Raw genomic sequence first — 26,975 nt, 5'->3', positions numbered from 1 at the left:
TCTTCTGTGTACTCAGAAAGGATTGGTATTCAGAATGTTAAGGCAGGAAGCATAAATTCTCCTAATCTGTTAAATTTTTACTTTTTTGGTTTTTGGTTTTTTGTTCGGTTGGTTTTTTGGGTGGGTTTTTTTTGTTGTTTGGTTTGGTTTGATTTTGCTGGGGTTTTTTTTGTTTCACTTTGTTTGGGTTTTGGGGTTTATTTTCATTTTTGTTTTGGTTGTTGTTGTTGGGTTTTTGTTTTGATTTGGGTTTTTGTTATTTATTTAGTGCACCAGGGCTCTTTTAATCATTTGCTGTTTTTCTTTATATACTTTCCAAAAAGAAGAGAAGCACAGAGACAGCTAGGACATTTTATACGACAGGAAGAGAATAACAAGATATATGATACAGCATAATTCCCTTTGCACCTTAGAACTCACCAGAGTAATATTTCCTCTCTGTGTGTTAACTTTTTCTTCCATCTTCAGCCACAAAGTGTTTCATTGCTTCACAGTTGAAGTGTACATTGTAGGACTGTTGTCCCCTGAAGCACCTAAAAACTGATTCTAGCTAAATACCAACAAGGACTGCTATTGGTGGAGTGCAAGCTGTCCCCAAACCACACCTTCAGATGGAATCAGTATTAAACATGAAAAAGCAGAATAAAACAGAAGGTATGGAAAAGATTACCAGATTCAGTCATGCTTCAGATGTTCCCCACATCCTCTAAAATGGATTTGTCAAAGTCAGGATGAAGTTCCAGTTCTGTCTTTGCAGCAGTCTAATTCCTTCCCACAATCCAGATTGTCCCAACATTTGCATCCACTTTTCAGCCCTGAGTGCTGCCCATTCTCTCCAGAGATGAGTTTAGTACAGTGTCAGGGACTTTGCACATTGTCCATGGCAGATACAAGTGTTAGGCATGCTTGGCACTGCAGAAGACCTTTCCATGTGGAAGACCACACTGGAAACGCACAAAACAATATGTTTCCCCTTCTTTCACATTTCAGCACACTAACAGAGCCATGAATCAGAGAAGTATTGCAAGAATCAGAGTGACCACATATAAGTCAAACCCATTCCAGCCACAGCTAATGAAAAATACCTATTAACAGCATTACTGACAGTTTGTCTGCACTACCATAAGGAAGGTGGTTCCCCTGAACCAGAGCTTGGAATCTCCTGGGAAAGCTTTTTGTACCTGACTGGTTTTATAAATTCTATAAATTGGCACCAAAGCTTACTTCAAAGATTACTTCTCAGTAATGGAATTATGAAGCAACTAAATCTTTAAATCTTTTGACCATCAGGTAAACCCTTGAGATTAAATCATAGTTTTGCGACACGTTAAGATGCTAAGATGTTTGTCCGTTAAAAAATATTTCTTTTTGCTCATAGGATTTGATACTGATCTCCATTCAGAAAGGGTTGAAGGAGAAACTTTTGAGAAACATTAGTTTTGATTAGTACCAAAATAACAGGAGGGGGATGAACTTTGAGCAAAGACCAAATGGAAGTAATAAAAATACATGAGTACAAATACTGTAGATGAGCAAACAACATCGTGACATACCTCTACATCAAAAGAGTTTGCTCCAACAGCATCCGAATAGATTATAATTCAGCAGGCTGTCTCGTTCAGACTGTTCAGAGTGTTTGCCTGAGCCAAACACTGAGTGTTAAATGAACAGTGGATTCATATGAAGAGCAGTGAGTGCTGTGTTTAATGTGTAATGACAACCCCAAAATGCATTTAATATCTTGCATTTGGAAGCAAACAAGCAAAAGCCATCCTATGGTACCATACTTATGAGACTTATTCTACTTGCGCCAACCACTTTTCACTGTCTCACCACACTGCAGATGTGCCACAGGATGGCAAAGCAAAAGGTTCAGGAATATGTAGATGACTTAATAATTTTGGATATTCCTAATGACTTCATTCCCCCAAAAAGCTGAACCCAGAAGAGATTTTAGAAAGCAAAAAACTCCTGAATATAGTGATTACAAGACAAATGGCATTACATTTGACAGACAAGCTATTTCTCATTTAACCAGATCTAATGAGTGGCACCCCTGCCCATTGCAGGGGGTCTGGAATTAAATGATCATTAAGGTCCCTTCCAACCCAAACCGTTCTATGATTTGATGATTTCTTTTGTACTTCTTTGAAAGCCTTTTCTCTTATAATCCCAAGACTAGAAGAGTCTACAGAAAACACTTCCTCTAGGGAAGTTATACTTTCTTGTGATTATTTTCCACCAAATGTTCCATTGTAAATAGATAAAATAGCATTGAATTCCTTTCACTAGCTCTGAGCCTGAACAAAGTTTTTTTCCTGTGTGAGTGTATGTATGAATGAAAGGCATTATTTACAATCAAGCTGTGTCAAAATGTTTTCCTTCTTACCCCTCTCAATGGTACAGGAAAGCAAAGCACAAAGAGGAGAGTATGTCTCAGAAACAAAGAGTGAAGTTCTGGCCAGCTCATCCAAGGAAAACAGCAGTGTCCCTGCAGCATTCCCCCTGTCTCTTCTCTTCTAGAAAGTTCTCTAGTTTCCTGGTGCTATTTCATATGCAGATACCTTCCTGACAACCAGTCTGCCTCTGTCTCTTCCAGTCTGCTTGTCTACTCAGCCAGCATGCTCACTCTTTGCTTGCAGGGCAGCTGGATTTTCTAATTCTAACAGAATTAGAAAAAAGCTGGATTCAGGAAATGATAAGAAGTATTGGCCCAGAAAATAACAGGGAGCCTACTATGAATTCCTGGGTTTGAATCATTCTAGATTTCTTTCACACATATCTCTGGCAATATTTCTTTTCTACTGCAATGAATAATCTGAAATATTTCCTACTGTAGATTTCCTAGTTTAAATATTTTAAAATCAATTAAACCTCTTTCTGCTTGAAGAACTGGGTCCCTGCATTATTTAAAACTTTCCTTGCTCTACTAATTTCTCTTTATTTCCTTATTTAAGTCGTGGGTTTGGAATTCTTTTCTTTACTTCTCCTCACTTTCTTTGTTTTAAATCTGACTCAAATTGAGCACTTCAGGAAAGAAAGATAACACCTATTCTGTGCAGTGTCCCTCAAAGTTTATCAAAGAACTTGGTTAGTCAAATTTTGGTCTTTGTCAGGAGTTGGCACGCTATCCTCCTTATATGTGAAAGGCTCCGGAAACACATATACAGGCAGTTGGGACTGATAACTGCATTCATTATCTAAGATCCCTCCCCAAATTATTTATCAAAAATAACAAAAATATCCACAGAGCTCATGGGGTAAGTCCTTAGAATAGGATAGGTACAAAAATTGCATGGTTTTAGAATGGCACAGAAGATTACGTTTTTAATGCTAGCACAAAGAAGGACAGAGAATGGATCATAATGGTAGTTCACATCATTTTGTTAAACGCTTAAAATGGTGTCCTTAAGGTCTACAAACCTCAGGAAAAATGGCTTTACAATCTTCTCTGTGGTGCAGCAATTATGACCTACTATTGAAAAAGCAGCCTGTTTTCTTCATCCCAAGCAGATGTTATCTGATGGTTCAGGACAGAAAGATGAATCACCTGTTCCTGCAATTAGTTTCTTACTTAAGTGGCTGAGGGAAAATCATTCAAATTTTCTGTGATGTAATTTCCTCATCCGTGGAAATAAGAGAATTTCTGTTAATGCTTAGAGATCATGCAAATGCAAAAGTTTTGTGAAGTGCACTGTGAACAGCAGAATGAAGAGCTGCATTGCATGAATGTGAAGATAAATTCATAAAATGCAAGTACCTTACTACTAACTGACCACATTTGGCAGGACCTCAAGTCAATCACTTCAAACCCCTGGTGTCCATAAATTTTTTCCACATGCTTACAAGAACAGGCCATGCTTCTGGAATTACCACAGACAAACTCAACTTCAGTTGAATGTTCCAGATCTACTTTTTTTATGCAATTTGCTTGCTCTTTTTATTGGGAGATTTTGTCTTAGGAAAGGGTAGAATGGTCAGTTATTTTGGGCTGTGTACCCTGTTTACACAGAAGAACACACTGGCCTCTAAACCCCACCTTTCTGCAGCAGAACTGTTCCTATGTGTGGCTCACACTTCAAATATGGCTAAAGAGTTAAAAGCTGGGGCTGGGTGCTAGGAGGTTATTTTTGTCACAGTCAGTTATACTTGCAGTTGTGCATGGTCATGAAGATAATTTAGAGTTTATGCTTTGTGGCAAAGCAGAAAGTTTGTAGGACTAGATTTCAAAAGAATTCTCAATGAATCAGTCACCTTCAGGGACAGTACTGGCAGCTGCTGGCAGTACATACCCAGCTGGATAGGAAGGAGGATGTCTGACTTGACATACATAATTAAGGTAGTAATTTTGGTGTAAAATAAGCAAAGAGCAGCTTACCATCATTTACTGTTTGTGTGCTGAGGGCCTGTCCTTACATCTTCTCTTGATTAAAGAGAATAGCTCCTCAAAGAGTTGAAGGCTTATCAAGTCCTGCAAATAATCACTCTGAGGTCTTCTCCATGGGAAGACAGAGATCGAGGGAGAGATGCACCCTCAGAGGCAGTCCTGCCTGTCCCTGTGTGTGCATCTGGCTCTCACAGCAGCAAGTAGGGCATTGTTGGCATTGTCTGCTCAGCTCATTTCCCCCATCAGCACTACAGCTTGCATCTAGCCCAACTGTCCCAGGTATTCTAACTGTTGACCAGCAGTCAACAATTCTAGCTGTTATTGTTAGGACTTATTATATCATCTGAAACAGCAAACCTGAAGGGGAAAGCAGCCACAAAAGAGCATATAAAAGTTTTCATGAAGAAAGGAAATAAATAATTGCTCTTGCACAAAAAAAAATAAATCAAGCTATAAATCATGCCTACAAGCCAAAAGAGGGAAATTGCAAGAAAAAAAAAAATACCAGTGAAACTAACAACCTAAAATCTTGTGATCCCCTGTAAGTACAGGCAACTCAGAGCACACCTCACAGTGCAGCTTTCACATCATCACCAACTGTTGCCTTGAGAGAGCCACAAATCAGGTAAACTGGTAGAAATTCAGATAGTAGCAATGAAATCAGGAGTTGCAGAGCCACTTCAGTCCTGAGAATCCTTACTCCTTGTGCTGCAAGGGCAGGAGGACACTTTTGGCGGCTTACTTAGGATGTTGGATATCCTAAAACATCACTGCTGTTTTTCTACTGCTTACTCTGACGACTCTAAAGAAGAGAACATATATTATATGTTCTCTAGTATATACCATATAAGTGTGCATGACATACACACATAAAATAAGCGTATATATCATATAGGTTCAGATACGTTCATCTGCAATGGGACACCTTTGTGAAAATCCATTTAGAGAGAGGGGTCAGTGCATCAACAGACAGAATATCAGCGAACATTTTTCACATTCCTCTGCAGAGGAGAAGCCACTCAGTTCCATACAGCCATGACAGACTGCTCCCTTTCACTTCTCTTTCTTTCATTCTATTTTTTTGCTTTTGCTTCATGGCAGTGCTAATCCCTTATCTCACTTGCATCCAGTATTGACCTCCACCATCTGATATTTAGTGCTGCTCTCTGGCCTTGAGGATATCACAGCCTGACCCTTTATGCTTATACTTCAGTTTGAGATTTCATTAATTTGAATAAAAGATATCATTTGCTTTCCATTTTATGGATCAGTTGTGGACAGTCCTTAGTTTGGGACAAAAAGATGTTTAATGAAAAGTGTGTTGTCTCCTGACACACAGAGAAGGATGAAGTCTGTAATTGCACATGACACTATATGGTTCTGCGATCCCCCAGTGACCACAAAGGTAAATATAAACAGATACAGGCATTTGTAGTAATGCAGCCTGTCCATACTAAACAGTATTCCATCTAACCATCTACATGGACTTGCCCTTCTCACTAGCCTTCCCAGAAGAGGCAGTTTTGGGAATCAAGCCATACTCTTCTGCTTCATGTAGAAGAGATAGTTAAAATGGGTTGTTCCTTTACCACTAGTTTCATGAGAACTTTTCTTCCATGGATGGGTCATTATATAATGGCTTTACTGCAGAATAATGTACACTACTATTCTTGAGACACTGAAAAAAAAATCAGATAATTCTGCTTAGTCATAAACAGTTATCAGATTTTGTTTCAATATGCTGGAAGTCCTTTGCATATCAGGAGCCTAGGACACATGTAAATGAAAGGTAGATTGTAGCTGACATCAAAAATGGTAAAAGAAATCTGCTTGCGAGGGTGCTGTGTCACAGGGAATTTATGAGTATGTATGTGTATGATTTCTTAGGATGAAATTATTTTCTTGGTCTCTTAAATGAGAGCAGAAAGGTCCTGGAGAGAAACAGATCCACCTAGAGGAGGAGAAACAGCTTCTAGGAAGACTTTCTAGAGGTCTGTAAGGGAAGGATGACTGGGAGACAACTACTTTATGTAGAACCAGGATAGGAAGGACACTAGAGGACTCCAGTATCTCTGGGAAAAACCTCAGGAGTGGTGCCATGTAGGGCAAGAAAGTCAGTTGAGCAAGGCATTAGGTCAGTGTTGAGCTCCATGTCGAGGGTCTGCTCCCTCCTGCATGCACAGGACTGGGGCTGTCCTGCCAGAACTAGTGCCTGGAACAGGAGTAGGGGTCCACACACAAACAGCTGGTTAGCTGCAGCAAACACTGTGCCTCAACACCATGGTGCATACAGAAAGGACATGGAGTGAGAAGGAAGTGTTACTGCTCTTCACTGCATGAGCCTAAAATTATGTCCTCAGGCTTGAATTGTGGTTGCTGAGAGCCAGTGTAGAGCTCATCCTGGCCACAGCTGTAATGCAATCAGAAAATGGTATCTTTATTTACACTCAAGCCCAAAGCTAATGCAATCACTAGTGTTGCGTTCTTAATGTGGGCCTGTATTTGACCCTGTACTCCCCCACTTGTCTAATATCAGCATACTTGGAGCTGTGCAACCAGAAGAATAATTATAATCCCCAGTCTTACGTTCACCCTACTGCTTTGCAGTATGGTAAGAACCTCTACAGAGGCTTTACTGCCTTAAACTGCATGTGAAAAGATCTAATTTACGCAAGAGCTTTAGCATAAAGGCTGAAATAAGGCCACAAGGTGGTCGCAGCTATCACCCTTGAGTTCTCACCTTTTGTGAATCTGAAAAACATTCACTTTTTCAGCTTAAAATGTTCATCTCTGATTTCCAACCAGAAAGAAATTATTTTAGTGGGCTATGTCTCTTCTACTGTTACTGAGTTATGGCAGAATACACATAACATATTTTTCCTTGTGTCACAAAATAAATTCTTGCCTTGCTCCTTTGCATGTTGGGGTTGGGGGGGAGGTGGTAGGATAAACAGCAGCAAAACCAGATGAACTCTAAGATATAAAATCTGACAAGTCCTCAATTCAGATGAGGATTGATCCTTCTGTCAGTCCTTGCTCAGGAAAATAATTTAGCATGGACAGCAAGTTGAGTATGTGTTCACATCTCCTTCAGGTCAGTGCAAAAGTTACAGTTAAGTAAGTGATGAAGTATTGTGTGGTATAGGAATTGTTCACTGAATTTTGACTAAGCTATATTTCTTGCCTGGAAAATTAAATGTCCAAGCAGGATCTGAGGCAAAGTGTTTCAAAACTAGGTTCTCAGGATACAAAAGAGACAGATCAAATCTGCAGAGGCATGCTTAAGCATGAGGGTCAGACATCCAGGACACTGCAAGCAAAACATCCCTCAAGCTCTCACTGCACTTACCAAGTCCCAGAGCTGGAGAATTTGGGAGGGGCAGATGGGATGGTTCCATTGTGTGGGACTTTCTGGCTCAGCAGGGCCCACAAAACTTTCCCAGAATTCAGGCAGGCAAGGATGGACAGAGTATTATTAGATGCTTGTTCCTCTTCAGATTCTCCAGTCTTGCCCAGCACATTCTGCTGCCCAAGCTCCATCACAGACCAGAGAGCCACTGAGCTGCTCCAGCCTCAGACCCTGCGTATGTCCCACAATCAGTTTAACTGCATCTGCTTCAAAAGAAGAAATCAGAACATTCTAAAATACCAAAACTAAAATTCAGTCTTCACAGTCCAAATCTAACACTTCTGCTGCTATTGTGCCCCTTATCTCCATTTAATTTTTAATGCTTAATACTGATAAATGACAACAATTAGCTAGTGTCTCTCTCTCTCTCTCTTATTTACATATAAATAATAGACCACACTGATGCACTATCAATAAACATCAGTAAGTCTGTTGCATCCCAGGAGTTGATAGGTGCTGTTAGTGGGGTGCCTTGGGATAAAACCCCCATTTAAGGAATAATTCTCCCACAGTCCCTTGTTGTTTTATGTACCCCAGTTACAACATCCAAGTTACCTCATCCCAGTTATGTCATTCCTTGTCCCTTCCCCAGAATTATGTCATCCCTGTTCTCCACCCCAGTTCCAGAATATTCCCTGCTCCTATATTCCCTGTTGGTCCCCGTTCCTTGTCACTCCTCCCCTGGACCCTGGCTGGCTGCTATCCTTTAACCATGCCTCTGCACCACCCTTGTGTGCTCAACCCACTGGCCCTCAAACCTGATGCTCTGCCCTTCCCTGCTAATATAAAACCTTGGACCCGCCTTTGTTCTTGGTTCTTTGTCCCTGGTCCCCTTCTAGGTGGGAATAATAAATTCCCTAGGAACACCATAAAAAGAACCCTTCTCCTCTCTTTCATCAGCATAAGAGAACATCACAGTGCAAGAGCGTCTGGTGTGCTGAGATATCCTCTTTCCCTGGAGACAAAGCTCTCGGGAAGGCGGTGGTCTCGGCAGCTCCTGCTGTGCCGCTGCATATGTCTGTGGCTTTTTCCATGGAAGAAGATTCTTGAGAACTTGTAGATGCTCTGTGGGTAGGGTCTGCTTTTCCCGGCAAGCAACTCTTTTCAGGCTTGCTGCACTCCTGCATCAGGTTTTGGAAGTATTTTTGTATATTTAATCTTACTTTCCAAATCATCACGGTTCTTCTCAGTCAGTAAAATCCTAATTTCAGGATGGTGCACTTGGTTTGGAAACCACAAGTCATTCTTAGTAAGCTAAGCACTAGACCTGACATGAACTTGCTAACATGACCTAAGCAAAGGCATCATCAGGTTGCCTCCTGAGCTGGCAGCAGGAGGTCACATTGTCAAATCTGTAGAGTCCAAAAGCAATGTGAGCAAAGCTTTCCTGTAAAATAGAGATACATTAACTCAAGGTTCAGAGTACAGAGTAGCTGCATGAATGGAAACCTCTGATTAGGGATTGCAAAAAAAGAGGTTAATGTTTAGCCAGCTTATCTGCTGACAAAACATTGCCAAAGATCTTCCTTAGCTTCTGATTTCTAAATGGTACACAGCACAATTTGGGTATCACAGGGCAGTTTTGTCCAGGTCTTACCGAGCTGTGTAAGAACAGGGATGACTATATTTTGTTTAGATTTAGCTTCTCTGGATTTTTATTCTTTCCCTGACTTCAGTGTTCAATAATGCATATGAGGTATCTGTTCTTTCAACATCAGAATGAAGCAGGGAGGTGAAAATGGTTTAAAGCTTTTTCAACTGCTGAAACCTTGTGAGTGTGAGATTTTAAAATGGCAGATAAATACTTCTGAGCAAATAAATTAAAAACCTGCTGAAGACCGAATTAAGAGATGAGAGTGTGCATTGCTGCAGTCAGCCCAGCAGCCCTGTATGCAAACACCAGAGCAACCTTTTGTGTTTGAAGTGCACTTCGTTGCAATGCCAGGGGATGTGCAACATTCTCATGTTGAGTTCTGATGCTTTGTTGTCCATCTTGAAGACAGTGGAGGAGATGGAAGAGGCTGGAACAAGCTGTTTTACACATTCCCTGAAGTGTTAATGACATAGTTATATATGTGTGGTATATGAACTGTGTGTTCCTGCTGGGATCCAGAAGAGCAGACGTCTGGCGAGGGGACCCCCCCATGCCTTGTCCTTGCCATCACTCCTCATTAAGCTTCTTCGAGGGATTTCTTTACATGAAGGACTGATCTGGGCCAGAGCTAGGGATGCAAAGTTAATTGCTCTCCCATACTGTCTGCTGTCATGGCACTAAGACAAGACATTAGAAACACTGCTCAAAGTCATTTTTTCTTAATAAGATTTTTTAATTGAATCTCCAGTAACTGGTTGGTTTTTTGTTTTTTTAATTTTACTGTCATCCCTTTTGCTTATGTTCTGTTGCAGATTCATTCTTCTAGGGTTCTTGCATAAACTGAGTTGATTTGAAAACTTGCCCGGATTGGTTTGCAAAAATCACTTTTTAGTGCTGGATTAGCTTATTGGGCCTATCATGCGGGGCTAAAGGAGGAAGCAGGTTGATTCTGCTTATTTGTGGGCATGGAAAATAAATAAGTGCTATTTACCTGAAGTAGAAGTAGGTTGACTCCATCTATGTGCATTTGCTCAAAATTGCATCAGTGTGAGATTTCACAGAACAAACGTCAGTGAATCAGGTCCCTGTTTGAACTTCTATTCCTGGTATCATTGGCAAAATTTTCTAGGACACTGGCCATCCCTGGGAGTTGTGCATTCAGGTGCCCAGAAGACTTTTTAGGACCTTGGTTGTTTCCTCTGGGATATTTTTGTGGGGGATTCATGGTGACAAAGTGCTTGGGGTTTCAGGGAATTCAGCACATCCATGAGTACCAGCCCTACTTAGTTGTTCCCATCTCTGCAGGCATAGGAATGAATGGATTTAAGCAGACTTCTGATTCCATTCTACCTGCTGGTTGGTTTTTGCATACTCAGGTGATAGCTGACAGAATCACAAGGCAACTAGTGGAGGTGCAGCTGATTTTGCAGTTGTTTCCAGGTGAAGGAGGCTTGGCTGTTTTTTTGCAGTTGTCCATGGACAATCTGACAGCATGTGCTATTTTGACTATATATATATATATAATATATATATATTTATATAAATACTCTCTCTGATTAGCCAGCTTCCTCCTTCTGCTTCCCCATCTTCTACCTGCCAAAGACTCCTCTTTCTGCTGTGCTGCAGTCTCCAAGAGGGGAAAGGGCCTTTGCTCTGTGCTGTTCACTGCCTGCCTCTCCCAGGGTGCAACAGCGACTGCCAGCTCCTGCAGTAATAAGATTAACTAATTATCACTGTTGCCATTGCTGAAGCAAGAAAAGGTGCATCCCAGGGGTCTTAATTGGAATGCTGTGTCCTGTCATTAAGAGACATGATGAGATATAAAAAATAAGGTATGGCACTGAGGATTTGATATGCTTATCTGGCCCAAGAACCAGAATGTCACGGACCTTGAGCAGGGCTTTTAGATGATGCATCAGGGGTACCAGTGCACAAAAGCATTCTTCAAGAGGAAGACAACTTATTTCCTGTCTGTAAAGCATCCCTTACAATCTGCTTCATATGCAAATGAGCAATGAAAGAAGAGAGCAAATGAGCAAAGAAAGGAGGCAACATGTTAAGGAAATGTCATTTGATGACAAAAAAATGTGCACATCTCCACCTGGATGACAGTCCTTATTGATGTTAAGTATTTGTATTCCTGCAGATGTGTTTACCCTTCAGCATCTGCGGTATGAGCAAAGAGAGAAAACGCCAGAAGCTGCTAAGATTGACACATATCTTTTTAATAAAACCGCTGTCTATCTTTGTATGGGACACTAAATCTTGCTTTAAGAGGGTATCTATAAGCCCACCATAGATGTAACTACACTCAGTACTTTGGTGATGGAAGTAAAACAAGAAGTAATGGGTTTGCCTCTTTTTTTCTATAGAGATTGAGCATCAAGAAATTCAACAAAGTTAATTTAAATTTAAGCTAATCAACTGGAAAAATAATCAAAGGAGTTAATAAAGGAGATAAATAGAGGACAGGCATACCAGACCCCGGAAAAATTCTAATGGTGCTCTGAGAAGAAGCTTACGTCAGTATAGATCCCTACATGACATAGTCATAGTCTGAGAAAAATCAATAGTAGTCCAGACACTTCCACAGCCATCTTAGTGAAGGCTGTACCTGTAAGTGTCTTTGGAAAAAGGGCAAAAACATTTGCATGTAAAGATAAACCCAGGACCTGTGCTTGAGTCCCTGATAAAAAGGTTTGACTTTCAAAAGTGCTAAACCTCATTTGGACTTGCTAGAGTAACCAGCATTGGAATACAAGACCAGTTACCTCTACAGTCACTTGTAGGGTTCAAAGGCTCAGCTCCTGCTTCTCTCTTACAAATATCAGTCCTGGAACTTCACTTCATTTTACCTGAGAGGTAGCCAGCCACCAAAGCAGAGCTTTATCCAAACTTAATGTTTGTGACAATATACCCAGTGGATGACCTTCCTGTCTTAAAATGTATGGAAAAGACTCTTTACATTTGAAATAAGTCTTTTAGATTTTTTTTTTTTTTTTTAATTTAAAATTTTAACCATTTGTTATATCATGCTGGGTAGGTATTATAGTAGCAGTTAGAGGGAAGTGTTGAGTACCTTACGCCAGCTTAGCCCTTGTTTTTAGGGATGCAGTGAGAGGACACAGAAAGAGATGAGGGCATTTACTATGAAGGGGGAGGGCAGTGGAAAAGCACAGAAGATCAAAGATGACACATGACATCTTCCTGAAGACAAAAATAAAAGAAAAAGGAAAAATTAAAGTGAAATACACTGAAAAGCATGACATAGAGAGAAAGAGGGGAAGAGTATTTGTCTTGGCTTCCATTATTTCAACTTCCTGCTTTGATCTGAGCTACAAAAGTATTGTGAAAGCCTAAAAATTCCCTAAGGTTGAGAAAAAAATTTGTTCCCTGTTAGTTACTGACATCTCTGTCATAAATTCATATCAAAGTCCCTTGTCTGCAATGGCAGGCAGTTCTGGCCTTTTTAACTTTTTAGTGCTTAATTCCAGGCCAGCCTTCCCTGTAATGTCCAACCTTATTCTCAAATCTGTCCTTGGTGAGGAAGTGCAGGTAGTGGCAGATGGTTCAGCATAGGGAAGAGTATGTGCTGCCAGCCAGCTGTGTTCAGCCCACACCCACTTGGGCTGTCACTAGAGGTATTGGAGCTTCCCATACCTATGGAATTATAGGATACCTATGGATTTAGGAATCCTAAAAGGGAACACACCAGCTAGTGCTCAGAAAAATGCAGCCTGAGGCTAATGTCCAAGAACCTTAAAGAAATTAATAAGGAATGTTTTAATGTAATTTAATTATACATCCTGTTGGATGTAACTTTCTGTTCAGTATATAACTATTTTTAGTAGGTATAGAATCTAAATTGGAAGAGATTCTGTTGGTATAGTGATCTGATAAAATGAAAATCTAAAATGTTTTATTTTTCTTGTCTTCAGCAAGGACTTTCCTGTAAATTACTGTAGCTACAGACCATGAGCCTTGTGCCACTTCAAGGGTTTTCTTTACGGAAAAGGGTGGTTTATAACTCTCCACATAGAGAAATCAAGCAAAAGCTTAAGGCAGGTGAATGTGCTCGGTGTACAAGCATAAAACAAGAGTGTGACAAAGCAGTAACTACTGAAGGTTATCAGGGACTCAAGGGGAAACTGGACAAATACCCACTATAAAACAAATAATCTCATGCACATTTAAGTCAGGACATCCCAAAGCAGCAGTAGTTCAGGCTGGGAGAATACCTGGGACAATATCCTATGGCCAGTCACTCCTCTATGGGCACTGCTCTCACAGATTTTTTTCAGCCTATCCTTACCTTAACAAAAATATTTTTTTCCTCTCTCCAGAAGAGCTGAAAAACAAAAGGATTAAGGGGAGAAATTCAGGAGTAACTCTGATGGACTCAGAACAGAATATGTTTCCAGTTAAAGTTAAAGATGTTCTTCTGTAATATGGAAGCCACAGCTGAAAATGTGTCCTCTCTCTTGGGTAAAGAGCTTGAATCCCAGGTCCACCACAGTAAAAAATGGAAGCCCCCTATTTGGACTACAACAGAATGTGGGTTTTTTCTGCTATGGTTGTCACAATCATATGTTTGATATGAATATCAAATACCTTCAGTAAATTTTACTGCAGAAGTGGCAAATTGTGGTAACCAATAAAACTTCTAATGGACATAAAAAAAACTAGTTTTTAGCTGGCCTTCCACTACTAGTGATCTGATACATGTGACTTCACAGACACAGGTAGCTTTGTGTAACCTGTCTTTCCCCTGTGTAACCACACTGTGAGACTGAAGGCCCTCTGTATGTTCTTTGCATTATCCAGGGCAGTTGACGTGATTATGTTTTCCATGTCTCTGGTCCCTAGGAGTCTGAGAAGCAGATTTTATTAGAAGATTGCAGTGAAAGCTTCCACCTCTGCAGTGAAGACAGGTTTGCTAGACAAGTGGTATATTTTGTTGCCTTTGAATTTTCCCCGTTGTATCAGAGGTTACCACAGGACATTTTTGGCCTATCTGCTTTTCCAGATTTTATTCCAGATTGGCTCAAATATGTCCTAGAGGAAACTTTTCCTGCTATATGGCTATTTTCACATGTGATGTTGCCTTGGTCCACTCATCCTATCTCACCAGTCTTCGGAGGAAGACCTTATTGTTCATCCTTACAACAGAACAATTGGTAGAAACACTTGCAATTTTTTCTTTTATACAGTTTGTTCTCTGTCTCTTTCTAACCTCTTTCTTGAAATTGCCTCATAACTGCCTCAATTGAAGTGTTCTGTGTCACATAGTTTCCTGTATTTCTTTCAAGCTGATGAGGTCATTCCTTTCAAGCTGATGAGCTGTCATGCTTCATGTCACAATATCCCCTTGGAAAAGAAGGCACACCTCAGTACCCTGAAGCATATTTTGTATAAGTGCCTGTTGGAGTCAGAGCGCCAAATCCTTACCACTAAACAACTGGCTACTTTGCTGCATTTTTTATGATATCTCCTGATTTTGCTTTTAAAAATAGCATGAAAAATTATGATAGACATTCATCCCAAGAAGTTTAAAAGACTTTTGTTTTACTTCAGTATTGTCAGTGCATGAATATTTTGAAAACGTTCTCTTCTCTATACATCTACTCCTAATGTATCATTGTATGATATAAGGTTATATAGAAAGATATTTTATATATATACGGTGATCACAAAGTATTACTGTAATTACAGTCAGCTTCTGCAAAATGCATTTCTTTGAAATTGATTTGAAAGATTACATAGTTAACCCTGCACAGGTTGCCTTCATTCTTTAACCTTCTCCTCCATTCCAACAAGTATACTACGGATTTAATTCAACGTAGTTTTCAGTACTCTCAAAGTTAAGCTGTAAACAGATCCAAATAATAGATAATTGATCAAATTCTAATTGTTAAGAGCTTTGTTTAAGGAAAGCAAGCTAAGGCCATCCCTCCAGTTTGAAGTCAAGGCCCTAGCCAGGCCTTGACTTTACCTGGATGGAGAATTTACCAATAAACCAAGATGTTTTCTGCATAAAAACAATATTCAAGTCAGTTTGACTTGGAAATCAATAAATTAATACAGCAGCTGGATCTTTACAGTGAGCTTGGAGAATTGTTATCCAGACAAATTTTCCAATTCATCACTGATTTTTCAACTGGTGAAGACTCTGGGATGATAGTACATTTAGTACATTCAGTAATCTATACCATAGATCATGCAAATTTTCTGAACAGTTCTTTCTGAACAGTTCTTTTACAGAACCAACTCCATCAATTATCAGGTATTCTTCTAACAGTTCTCAGGAGAAGTTTGGGGAGATCCTTTGGTGCTGGTCAAAAATCTAGAAAACAAAACAGATTAAAAGTCTATCTCAATTAATAACCTGGAGGAAGAGGTATGCTTGTGTATCCACCGGTTCAAGGCAGAAGTAACTTCCTAGTGAAGAACATGGAAACTTACTGGCTGCAGAAACAAGCTGATGACCCCAGGATCAGAGAAGTGAGCACACAGACATGAACTGCATCAAGACCACAGTTGACAGCCAACTGCTTTTATTCCACATGCAGAAGCAGTGAACTTTGGGTTTCATGTAAAAGTGTGGGAAATTATTAATATTGTAACACCTTGTTTGTAAAATTGTGGTGTGAATCATGTTAAGATTCAGAATCTTGTGGAAGAGATACAGCTATTGAACATGAAACTAAATCATGTATCACCCTTGTGCCTTATCCCTTTGTTATCACTTTAAGTGATGCTATGTTACTTGCATCACTTCTTTTGACTGACTCAAAACAAAATGGTTAGGTGACTCTGGCCAATGCATCAGGCCTGGGCACCATCTGCTTGACTCACTCAAATCCAGAAAAGCCATTCTTGACTTGTTTGACAAACATGCCAGTGAGTGGATGGCCAATTACAAAAAAAATATCCCTCCAGAAACTTTCATAGTTCATTTTAAATCTTACTAATGGATAAAATATCTAAATCAAATTCCTCCATGAGGTATCCTATGAGCCCCGAGAATTAGAAATCCTTGTCTCAGTAAGAATGGATTTGTGTATAGCATTCAATTTTTCTGTGTTAAAGCAGAACAAAGATAAAATTATAGATGTCACTCCAAATCATGCATTATACAAGAGGTGACATCTTGGTGTAACTTCACATCAATCTTAGGCACACCACCCAGCCATGTTCCAGCCATTGCAATTACCGAAAAAAAGATATTTTCTCATTTGTAGAGATAGAGTTTGGCTCACCATTCCATCAAAGTTCAGTGATGGTCCATGTAGCAATGGGAAGCTCTCTCTGCTGACACCCAGCATAAAAATGATAAGAGAGGGGAGTCGCAGAGCGAAGAAGTTTGTCAGTCAATTCACAGCTCATTGCGCCAAGTTTACTCATGGAATTTCAGACAGAGATTCATAGCAACTCTCCTTTCACCACCAAGTAGTTTCAGCAGAAGCCTTGAAACAAACAAATTAAGCTGCTGGTTAAGCAAGCAATCTCGGTCCACCTCTCTTGCTTTGAGTGGTTGGTTAACTGATGTTCAAAGTGAGACATGCCACTTTGCAAAACAGAGTAGCAATCGATTTCCTCATATTAACGCATAGACATGAGTGAAAGAAATACCCAAACTCAAAGTTTAAAAAAGGTCATGGTTGAATGGTTTCTTTAGATAGCTGAATTTTATACCATCTTAGAGAGAACTTACAATAACAAGTATATTCATATTAATTGTTATCATAATTCTCCTGGTGTTTGTACCTTGTCTACTTAATTTGATCCAACAGATGATAGACAAGGCTGCTAAGGAAGTGCTCTTAGTTCAAACAGAAGGGGGAGATGTTGGAGTCAGAGGTACAGTGTGTGCCCTTACCTATGATACCTGGCTCAGAAAGCACTGAATTTCATATAACACCATGGAAACAACTGTTAAAGTTAAACAGAAAAACTAGGAGTGGAAGTTAGAGAGTTTTCTTAAATCACCAGGTGAAAAAGTTTGAATTTAAAGTTTAAGGTCTTTTAAAAAACAAATTATAAAATGGAGGATTTAGGGTGTTGTCTCTTCTTCCTTCTTCTTTCTTCTTCATGTTCTTATTCTAAGGGGTTTTGGGTAGTAATAAATGATCAGATAAAAAGTGCTGCAGTGCAGCACACAGGTGTTGGGTCATTGGGTCACTAAGAAAAGTAATTTACTTGGCATTTATTAATTGGGTAAATAGACATATTAAAAGCCTTGAAGAAATTCTTTTTTAGCCATTTTGCACCTTTCTATCTCAGTGCATGTAATATAGACAAGAGAAGAATTAACAACCAAGTCTGAACAAGAGAAAACAGCCTCTCTCTCATCAATCTCAGTCCAAGAGAGAAGAAGAACCCAACCACCAATGTCGCATTCCAACAAGTGCCAGCTCTGCAGTATTAATAGCATGTGATGAAAGTTTCCAGAAGCTTCCAGTAAGGTCTTCTTTTTAAGGCTTGTCATTCATGGTCACCTCTTTGAAGGTTCACAGTGCTTGGACAAGCTGAACATATTTTTTATGTATTTTTCATATGTACATGGTCCCGAAAGCCCCTGTTTCAATGTGGCCTTCAATACAAAAGGTAACTACTGCCACTTCTGAAGTAGGTGTCTTCTCTATCACATTTTTCTGTACACTTGCCGATATTTTTGGGTGGGTAATTAATGTCTGAGATGTGACATAACTATGCTACATCAAAGTAACCATACGGGTAATTTCTCTAATAGTAACCATGAAAGTTTACTTTCACCTAAAGATTCTGTGGAAAGACGGAAAGTTAGTTTAGCTAGTTAATAGTCTGTAAACTGACTGAATCCATTTAGAGTGGATTTGAGTTTTCTTACTTCTGCCTTCCCAAGGCCAGGTCACAAACCGTATGTGGTCAGTGGCTCAGTGACACCACTTAAAACTGCAGTCCTGCATCCTTGAATGGTCACAAATGACAGTGGGGATTTCTGCCATGATTTGCATCAGCCTTCCCCCAGTGACTGCATCTATGCTGTCAGAACATCATCTGCTATGATGCGACTTCCTAGGAATTTTGTTTATATATCTTTCTGGTAACATTGAAAGTTGCCCTCAGTTTTTACCCCAAATGTCATTCTTTGCCATTTCTATCAACTAAGTGACACACCAAATATAGTAAAGTAGCTCTAATGACATTTATTAATATCCATTGTTGGCGCTTGTTGCCAACATGTTTTGCTGTTGTCAACTCAGTTTATATGTGTCCTTTTGCAGACCTTTGATGTTGTCTTTTTATTACTTTGTTTGAAGCATTAAGGGTCTCTGGGAAATAGCTTGCCTGATTTCTAAGGAAGTACCATGCTGCTCATCCAGCCATTGGCTTCTGTGATGACATGATATGCTTTTCCATTATCTTTGTGACTCCTGTTGTCTGTTGTTTGGCTCATGTCATGGCAGCAGCTCCTATAATAGCCAAACTCTTTTATTTATTATCACATATAACAGGTCTGGAAGATACTCTTGCCCACCAAAAAATAAAAATCCAAACATATGGTAATTAGCTTTCCAGCCCCCTTGGCAGGAGGATTGGACAAGATAAATTCCAGAGTACCCTTCAAACCTTAAGTATTCTGGTGGTTCTGGCCCTTCTCTTGCATCTGCTGCCACACTGAGATCTAGAGACATCTTCTGTTCATTTGTGCATTTTGTGGTTGGTGGTTTCCTTTGTGCTACGCTGAGCTCATGTATGTGCAAGTTGTCACTCCTTGGATGCCTGCTTGTTTTTGTGGTTTTGTTCCTTTGTTTCCCTTTTTTGTAGACTTTTTTCCTCATGACATTCAGAGTGTTTGCAGTTTCTTTCCTCTCTATTTGGGCATGTTTTCCCTGTTTATGCCACCACATATTCTGGCAGCAGCTGGTTTTTGTATCTTATCTTTGTTCTGTCTTCAAATGGAAGGTTGTATACTAGACTTGCCCAAGTCATTGTGGAGTTATATGGCCGCTTTGGTCATTTTCCTTTGAATGCCATTGCTTTTCATTCTGGTTAGGAATCTAGCAATAACTGTTTCATGTTTTAAAGCTGCTCCTTGCTCAAGTCAGTCCTTTTGCCTTCATTATAATTTGATCAGTCTCTTGTTCTCTTTTTTTGACTACTCTCACTCAAAAAATAGATGATTGCTTTATGTCTCTGGGAAGCTGAGTGTGCCTTTTGAGTGTTTTAAGATTTTGGATGGAGCCTTGCAGTCTGCCATTTCTGGATGCTGCTGCTGCAGGTGATGGCATTTCCCACCATCTAATACTGCATCTAGTTCTCAATTTTACTTTCTCTTTTTTTAATCAGCCTCTTGCAGTTTTTTAGTTGTTCCATCACAATCAAAAGAAAATAATTTTGCCAAAAGAATTAATAAATTCATCTATTTTCAAAGACCTCTGCTTTGGAATAGGATATTGGTCACAACCACAAGATTGTTTTCTTCATCTGAGGAGTTTAGATATCACTGTTGGGAGCACTTCTGGGTTTTTTCCTGACCCTGATTTGTGTACTCTTTGGGAAGTCTTCTGTCTTTGTCAGCTGTATTTTCCTGAAAAATGGCTACATCTGAGCAAAGAGCACAGTCCCCTTCTCCCTTAACTGAGGGACTGACTGCCAAATTGCTATAGCTTTATAAAGAGAATGAGTAATGACAGCACCATCTTCTATTAGGACAAAATCTATGGGGAAAATTCCAGGTGTTCTTCCAAATACTACAATATGCTCTAGCCTGCCCAAAACTGCAATTATATGCTGTCAGTATTTAACAATGCCTCACAAGGAAATTATTTTCCTCTTTGCTTACAGTATAGTCCATGCACCAGTTGTCTTCTCTGTCTATATTACAGACATGGGAGACAACATGACACAAGTTTATCTGTGGTGGTGTGTTAGAAGTATTATGCATTGTGCTTAAAAATATGCTGAGCATAATAAACAGTGTTAAGTGCATCTGTCTCGGGGGGGGGGGAGGGGAAGCCAAAGGCAGAGAGCCTTTTGGAAGAAGTACTTCCCACTTTGTGGGAAATTCTTCCTTTTCCACTGCAAAAATGTCTTACATCAATTCTTTCCCGAATCTCTGCGTTAAATCATGTTGTGATCAGAGTAATGTAGTCACAGTCATATAATGAAGGGAATTCCTCCTACTTTTTGTCTGGGCAGCAAAACATTAATATTGACAAGCTACCACACTAATGTGGTGACATTACTGAAGTGCAGGGTGGGAATAGCAATTTACCAACACATAATTCCTCGTGCTTTGGCCCAGAACTGTTTAGGGTGCCGCTGGTCCACTAAGGCAGCAGGCTCAGATCTCTGAACAAATCAGACAAGTTCTATGGAATTAACAAATCAGACCCTCTCAGAGAAACACTCTGCTCTTTTGCCTATTTGAAATCTCCAAGCACCAGCAGTCTCCCACGTGCTCTGCACACAACTCTTCTGATAGCACCCACGTTCTTGTTGGCTGGACTCCTTGGCTTCCCTAGCCTTTCAGCTAAATTAATCCATAATCTGGTGTGACCTTGCTGTTTGCTGGTGAACGAAGCTTTGGCCAGACTTCCTGCACACCACCTGAAGCTGGTGAGCAAACAAGCATGTTTGTGGAAGGCTGCAGCATACCCATTCCATCAGAGAGGTTTCCTGGGTTGGTTAGTGCTTGGTTTAAGTTATTGTGATCTTGATTATTTATGTCATGGCACTGTTGGCACAGCTGCTCAGGAAGTAAAAGGTAGGACAGCAGCTTCCCACCAGCCTTCATGATCCTTGTCAGACCAAGAAGTACATGGCAGAAAAAACTTACCTAATCTCCAAACACTGTTCACCTCATGCTGGAGACTCTTGACATTCACCCTGTGCCCAGCAGCGGGAAAAAATATTCAGGACATGCACTTCTATGTCTGCAAAATTTTTTGTATAGTCTATAGTTTTGGTAACGGTAACAAATGTCCAGCAAATTATAATAATATCTCTATTGCTTTTAGATATTGATCCCCCAAACCACCTTGTAAAAAAATAACAATTACTGTAAAGAATATTGCCGATCACAGCTAAGCTTCAGGAGCTCCAGCTGGAGACTGGGAGACGGGCTTATCTTCTGACTCATAACCCAATCAAGCTCCTGAATATGCATTGGACATGCGAATAGATGAGAATGCTCTGGAGGAACAGAGCCAGTAAGAATACTACTGAATGCAGATAAGGTCAGACCAATTCTGGTAATAAAGGCTAATTAGTAAATCAGCGATGGAGTGTTTCAATAACACTGGCTGCATTGCATCAGAAAAAGGAAAGTCGGAGTGCACCAAATGTCTGAGGGGATGCCCAAAGGGATGAAGTCAGCACACTAAAGAATTATCTCTACTTAACCATTGAAGGGCTGTGTATGAGACCCATGATTTTATTCACTTGACATTTTTTCAGTTCTGGAGCCCAAAAATACTCTGTGTAGAAAGAGAAGTGTTGAATGATGTATTTTCAGCATGAAAGGGAAGGAGTTGGTCTTAAAGAAGGGTTTAGATTGAAAGCTAATGTTCCAGAAAAAGGTCTAGCCCCCCTTGAACAAGATTTTCAAGGCAGAAATTATAGGTCATTTAAGTGCTTAAGTGAAAATGTAAGTATACTATGTTGTTTTGCAATGAAGAGGAGAAATACCAATGACACGATCTGGACCAAGCATTAGTATACAAGTCATACCATAGGTCCATATCAGATTTGGCATCAAACATTATTGAGACTAAAAATGTAATACTGTAAGAGGCTTTCTGAGAAAAAGAGAAGTGAGCAAAGGAATAATTAACGTGTGTATATCACTTTCGTTTGCCTTTGCGTGTCAACGGCCCCACCTTTTCAGTGAGAAGGAGTAGGACTGAAAATAGGAACATTTCTTTTGCTGTAGAGTGCAGTGCCATTTTTATGAAGGTGTCAAATGTTAGCCTTCCCTGAGGGGGCTGAGCTGCAGCCACTCAGACCTGCAGCTGAAAAGCAAGAATGAAAGACAGCCTTATTCTGTCAAAGGGGTGACTCTTCAGTGCCTGTGCAGTGGAGATCCAGTGGGGAGATTTGATTGCCTGGTGAAACAGACTGCTGACAGCACTTCAGCACTTCAGATATGACAGTGGTTACAGCACCATGTAGAGACTCCATACCATGGGATTGCCAGCCTAGAGACAAGGGTAACTTCTCTTCACATCGTCACCACTGTCTTGACAGCTACAGGACCTAGCTACACAGCTTCTAGGTGAGGATCCCAGTGACCCTGGGAACAAATCTGTGCCTTAACAAATAGTAAAAAATCTCCCTTCTGCAGGGAATTTCTAATTTTTTTCATCAAAAATGCAGTCTAGAATACTCTGCAGACTAGTGAGACTAGAATGAGTGAAGGGCTAATGAGATGGTGAGATTACATAGGACAAAACACTCAGTAAAAATAGGCGGGAGTGATGGGATTTCAAGACATCCTTTTCAAAGCTTTCTCATTGTAGGGGGGTTTTTTGTTTGTTTTTGAGGGTTTTTTGCTTTATTAACACCCAGATAATATCAATTATTAATTAAGAGGTGAAATTAGGAACCTTTTGTAAAAAAATCCAGTCTTCCCTGCTTTTCACTCAAATAGCTAAATGCTCCTGAGACTTCCTCTTCTACTCCAGGAAACCCAGAAGACCAGAATGCCACTTCTACTAGATATAACTCTTTTTGTCTGCCTTCTGCCTCTCCTCCCCCTCTACCTGCTAATAACAATGCTACAATACATGGCCTCTTTCTCAAAATTGATAATTCACTTCAGACCAACCTAAATCAAATAGATGTTATCCACAGCAGCCTTGGTGTGCATTTTTTGTTACAAAATGGGAAATGGTCAAACCCATATTTAATAGAGAAACATGAATTTGGAGGGATTATTTTACCGTATTGATTTGATGGTGATCTATAGCAGAGTTGGAAAGGAAACAGGTTTTTTGATTAAAGCTTTCCAGGGAAAAAGAGGTGATTTATTTACTTGTGAATGAGCAGTGTCCCAGTCTTAGGAGTCTAAACTCTTCTTCCAAATAACTAGTTTAGAGAAAAGGTATCATTCCCATATTGCAGGATGACAAGATAATGTTCTTGATGAGAGAGGCTTTCTTTCAGAGCATCCAGAAATGAGGATATTTGTCTGGGCACAGTTGACTTAGCCAGCTACAGGGTCCCAGTTGGGATGTGTGCTCCACCTTGGGCTCATAGGCACTCCAGCTGTAAGCACATCCCCTTCTTGGGCCCTTATGAGGAGGTGTTCAGCAGCAGATGAAAGCAGTTGATACGATGATCACTCTCTCTTTGTGCTTTCCACACTTTTTTGTATTCAGTATGCTCAGGGTATATGTGTGACAATGAGCTACAGAGTTAAATAAGTAGGAGGAGGAAAACCTTGTGAATTCCAGTAAGACTTAGTCATGAGTTACTCCCTGGACAGCACTATCATTTGGATGTCTACCTGCCAGCAAAAAATATGTTCAAATTTAGAATCTTTTATTAGAAAATCAGACTCAGAAGAACCTACATTGTCAAATGACAAGCTGTGAGCAATAGTGGTGCCTGGCAGCCAAGTTTTGATGCTGACAGAGACATTTAGGTTACCTCTAGGCAGCCTTTATGAGTCATGAAGGGAGCCTCCCATCAGCTGGTGAGGGAGCTCATGGCTTATATGATCAGCCCCTCTGGAGCAGAGTGACTGCAGCAAAACTCAGAACAAACTTTGTTGAGGTCTCAGTTCCAGAGTCCTTCATATTCACTCACCAGTTCTCCCCTGAACTTCACTCCTCACCGTCTGTGCTGCACTCTGCACTAGGTCACACCAGAGCACACCAACAAAAGGCAGCACACCTTCTCACATACCTTTGCTCCCTGGCAAAGCTAATCCTCAACTATTTCCTGCCCCACTTGCACCTGCAAAATTTTGCAACATGATGGCAGAAGATCTTCCCTGGGCTGGCCTCAGCCTGGAAGAGCCTGGGGCAAGCCTAAATGAGGAGTACCATCAGATAGGGTCTAACTGCAGCCCACAGATCTCCAGACCTCTCTTTCTTTTAGCTTTCCTGGACACATCACCACTTTCTAAACAATCTCAGTTCTAATTGCAACCTATGGTGGCCTTTTCCCTGTAAAGGGAAGATTTGGGGTTATACACCATTGTCCGGTACCATTGGGATTAACCATGTGAAACTGCCAACCTAGAATGCAAAGTTTAGAAGAATGGAACACCATGTCTAAGGTGACTGGATGGGAGCTGAGAGCCTCAATGGAACAACATTACCATGTTTAGAAGTCACCACGTTTAAAAGTCACTCCCATGGAAAAGGTGTCAGACAATACAGTCTTAATGGATATAAAAATAGAAAAAATACATTGTGGTTACACAGATGATATATGTTTTCAATGCCACTCTGAAGTCTCTGTACCCACACTGCACAGTAAAGATTACCTATTTTTGGGCAGGAGCTGCTGATATGCTCCATGCTGTAGTCAGTAGGCCATAACAAGACCGCGCTAAACAATTTCTAGAAATCCAGTCACAAGGATCTGCCTCTCAGACGGGAGGCAAGTGTCACTGCCATCTGTGCAAGTGTAGTTACCCTAACAAATGATCCTGAGCCTGGCTCACCCAGCAGCAGCTCTCATTTGCTCCCAGAGGTCTGGTTTCCCTCTGGAACACCACCTCATCAGAGTCAGGGGGAACAAAGTCCCAATGGTGAGGATGCACTTCCTCTGGTTCCTCATCTTTAGTGCTGAGGGGTGAGGACATGGAGATGGCAACTGGACTCCCTGGTCTGTTGGGCTTGAGACAGAGCCCCAGGCCCAGACTAGATGGACATTGAACATGGTACAGGAGCAGTGGTACTGTGAAAATCTCCTCATCAGAGTGAGTGCTGCTTGCACATTTGTGTAAAGATGCATTGAACCTTTTGATGGAAAAGGTTGCATTGAACTTCTGAAATGCAATCTGACACAGCTTATCACAATGGTTGTACCTTGTGCCAAACTGTTTTGCCATCTGGTAGGAGATGATGGAGTCCTGAGGGCATCTGGGATGCCTCTGAGCTCTCAGCCCCAGCTTGCCCCTCTGTGCCCCTGCAACATGCTAGTTGTTGTTAGTATACCAGTTCAAGATAAGACAAATGTTTAATGAAGGAGTCTTGACAACCCACAAGAACTGTGTTTTTATCTCAGGAAAGCAGTGGTGTCTCATGCATAGATAGGATGTGGGGGAGCCCACAACTTACACATATAATGTTGGAAGACTTGTGGGCAGAGCACTGAACCCTTGCACAGTTCCAGATCCCCACTGGCTAAGTAGAGCAGATCCTAGAGCAAAGTCCTCACCCTACAAAGACAAGCTGAGAAAGTTGGGGCTGTTCTGTCTGGAGAAGAGAAGATTGCACAGAGACCTCATAACAACCTCCCAGTATCTGAAGGGGCCTACAGGGAAGCCAGAGTGGGGCTCTTTAGCAGGAACTGTAGTGATAGGACAAGGTGTAATGGGTGAAAACTGAAAGAGGGGAAATTTATATTACATATTAGGAAGAAGTTTTTCCTTGTAAGGGTGAAGAGACACTGGAACAGGATCCCCAGGGAGGTTGTGGATGCCCCAAACCTGGCAGTGTTCAGATTGGATAAGGCTCTGAGTAACTTGGGGAGGTGGTCCTGCCCATGGCAGAAGGGTTGGGAGTGGATTATTTTTAAGGTCCAAGCCCTTGACATCCTATGATGCTACAATTCTGTTCATCAGCTCTGGGTTTCCTCTTGAGAGGAATTAGTTGGCCCATGACTCAAAGCTCAGGAGTTAACTAGTATAATTGCAGGGCTGGTCAAGATCCACAGGAACCCATGGAGAAGAACTTAGTTTCCTTCCTCTCCCTTGGAAATCTGGAGCACCCAGTCCCTAACACAGCCCTAACAAGCTGGCAATGCTATAATTGGAAAAAGTTTATTCCTGCTTTGAACATTCTTGTGTGAGGGGTGGGATGGAAATATTTTTTTTAACAGTGATCGCAAGACATTGCACATATATGGTCTCCTTGTCCTGGCGAGTTAGAGGAATAGCTGCCCTGCTCTGTGCTCAGCTGGGGATTTCCAGAAGGATGAGAGCTTTCCTTCCTGTCTCTCTGATGAGTTTACCCGGTGAGTTCGGTAATTCCCCCCTTACTCTGCTGCAATTCTGCACATTTGAACCAAGGGCACTCATTGACCTCCTCCACACCTCCAAATGCTGCTGGGGTGGTTCAGAGCTTAACCAACTAAGTGTCCAGGTTTTCTGGAACTTGATTAAATTCCCAGAAATCCAGGTGGCTGGCATAGCGTGACTAAACATGCCATTAACCACAGACCCTTCTCAGGGCCGCTTCCCACCCCCTGCTTCTTATTTTCCTGTAATTTATCCCCCTATCTAATTTCTTCCCATTTTTTAACTCGCAGAGTTGAGAGCTTCTCAGTAACTGTACCTGAAGGCTGTGCAATGCTGTACAGCAAGCTGCTTTTCTCTCATGTTAAATTTAACGGCCTCTTGCACTCAACAAGCTGTTTTCTGA

General features: G+C 40.8%; 1 long non-coding RNA gene across 1 annotated transcript in view; it reads left to right on the top strand.

Moving 5' to 3' along the window:
* The window catches only part of LOC131592572 (uncharacterized), a 68,934-nt gene that overhangs the window by 29,938 nt on the left and 12,021 nt on the right, over positions 1-26,975 (top strand). Inside the window, exon 2 of the long non-coding RNA XR_009280663.1 lies at positions 26,434-26,568. This is a non-coding gene — a long non-coding RNA (uncharacterized LOC131592572). The remainder of the gene's footprint in view (positions 1-26,433; positions 26,569-26,975) is intronic.

This window comes from Poecile atricapillus, chromosome Z (assembly GCF_030490865.1).
Source record: "Poecile atricapillus isolate bPoeAtr1 chromosome Z, bPoeAtr1.hap1, whole genome shotgun sequence".
Lineage (NCBI taxonomy): Eukaryota > Metazoa > Chordata > Aves > Passeriformes > Paridae > Poecile > Poecile atricapillus.
Note: the sequence above shows the minus strand (reverse complement) of the source record. Positions and strands in the feature narration are given on the sequence as shown.